The sequence below is a fragment of the Perognathus longimembris genome, chromosome 4, assembly GCF_023159225.1.
Source record: "Perognathus longimembris pacificus isolate PPM17 chromosome 4, ASM2315922v1, whole genome shotgun sequence".
NCBI lineage: Eukaryota > Metazoa > Chordata > Mammalia > Rodentia > Heteromyidae > Perognathus > Perognathus longimembris.
In genome coordinates this window covers 72,898,627-72,900,987 of record NC_063164.1, presented here as the reverse complement: position 1 = coordinate 72,900,987, position 2,361 = coordinate 72,898,627, and the positions used below count along the sequence as shown (strand labels likewise).

General features: G+C 39.2%; 1 pseudogene; it reads left to right on the top strand.

Annotated features, from left to right (window-relative positions):
* The first annotated feature begins 606 nt into the window (after positions 1-606).
* Positions 607-1,918, top strand: LOC125350025 (annotated as a pseudogene).
* Positions 1,919-2,361: the final 443 nt, after the last annotated feature.

The following is a 2,361-nucleotide window of genomic DNA, read 5'->3' as shown; positions in this document are numbered from 1 at the left end:
CTGAGAGGGAGAAATATATCAGCTGGAGATATGAATGCAGAAATGCAAGGACAGAGATGGAACTGAATGGCTCAGAACATAAAGCCCACAGAGTGCCACCCCCAAAGGAGAAGTCTGCCCAGCATGTAATCCTTAAAATAGTTCATTTTCCCCTTTGATACACTACCTCTGAATAATCAGTTGAGAATCATGGTATAAAGAATAAGATCTGTTACTTAGGAACAAAAATCATGATCAAAAGGAAGAAGGCAGGCACTTCAGTGAAAATGAAGAAAAGCAACAAGTGAGATTTTCTGTCTCACAGCAATATTGATTCAGGGGGCTGCCTTCAGAATGGAATTATATCTTGGGCCCTGATACCTGGGATAAGCAATGTCAAAGGCAAAGTACAATCTTAGCTAGTCTTGAGCAACATCAGACAGGAGGTAATGTGTGTTTTCTACTCTTAGCCTCATTACCTTCGGCAATTAAGGGATGTTTTTGTTACTGGCAACAGAAAGCCCAATTGAAACAGGCTTTGTTAAAAAAGAAAGAAAGAGGTTGTAGTCTGTGGCATCCCTTGGTTCCCAAGCTAGTTTCTTCCTTCATATCTGGGAACTGAGCATTATGGCTAAGGTGAAGGTGAAAGTGCAGCCCCCTGAAGCCGATCCAGTTGAAATTGAAAACAGAATTATTGAATTATGCCATCAGTTCCCTCATGGAATCACAGATTAAGTAATCCAGAATGAAATGCCTCTATATAGAAGCCCAACAACGAGCAGTGGCCATCAATAGACTGTTGTCTATGTAAAATGAAGGCATCAGATAACCAAGAAAAACTAGTATATCAAATCATAGAAGATGTAGGAAATAAAGGAATATGGAGCAGAGATATTCAATACAAAAGCAACTTGCCACTAACAGAAATCAACCAAATTCTAAAGAATTTGCAAAGTAAAAAGCTTATCAAAGCTGTTAAGTCTGTAGCAGCCTCCAGAAAGAAAGTATATATGCTGTACAACCTGCAGCCAGATCGGTCTGTGACTGGTGGTACCTGGTACAGCCACCAGGATTTTGAATCCGAATTTGTAGAGGTGCTTAACCAACAGTGTTTCAAATTTCTACAGTCCAAGGCAGAAACAGCACGAGAAAGTAAGCAGAATCCGATGATACAAAGAAATAGTTCATTTGCTTCCTCCCATGAAGTATGGAAATATATCTGTGAATTAGGTAGAGTTGTCCATGGAGGACATTGAAACCATCCTGAATACACTCATTTATGATGGGAAAGTGGAGATGACTATCATTGCTGCAAAAGAAGGCACAGTTGGCAGTGTAGATGGACACATGAAACTGTACAGGGCCATCAATCCAATCCTCCTACCTACAGGTTTGGTCCGGGAACCCTGTGGTCTCTGCCCAGTTTTTGATGACTGCCATGAAGGTGGTGAGATTTCACCATCTAATTGTATTTACATGACAGAGTGGCTTGAATTTTAATATTTAATAGAGAAGTATGAACTTTATTAAACATTTGCAAATGAAGTTTACTTTGAGACCAAATAATTCAGGATGGAACATTTGATCTCTTTAAAAATATACTTCATAGTAATGGATACAGACTTGCTGCTATGAAGACATTTTTATTTATGAAGACTAAATTTATATTGGAAGAGTAGTCAACAGAAAATGAAACGGAACAGTGAAATCTATTCCTCGACAAATAATATACACTGAAGCTCTGGAAAAACATATCATTTGAAGTTTCAAGACTTAGTTCAAGAAAAAAGAAGCTAACCTATATGAGTACTATGATAATGACTAAAGCACTCAAGTATTCATTTTAGGGCTAGGGCATGGGCTCAAGTGGTAAAGTGCAAGGCCCTGAGTTCAATACTCAGTCCTCAGTACAGCCAAAGTAATAATAATTAACCAGATTTTTTAAAGTAGGTTATTTAAATTAAGGGCTTCATTGGAAACAGCTTGTTCCGACATTTTTTTTTTGTGGTCTTGGGGCTGGGCAGTGTTCCTAAGCTCCTTTTGCTCAAAGATAGTGCTCTATCACTTTGAGCCACACCACCATTTCTAGTTTTCTGCTGGTTAATTAAAAGAGCCTCATTGACTTTCTTGCTCAGGCTGGCTTTGAACCACAATCCTCAGATCTCAACCTGCCGAGTAGGTAAGATTTTCAGGTGTGAGCCACCAGTCAATGCCCATCTTGACTTTATTTTTCATTTAGCTACTACAAAGAGATTCATCAGCTTTCCTGCCTGAACTGGCTTACAAGTGTGATCCTCAGATCTCAGCCTCCTGAGTAGCTAGGATCACAGACATGAACCATTAGCACCCGGCTTAGAAACTTCCTTTATTGTGTTTGTTACT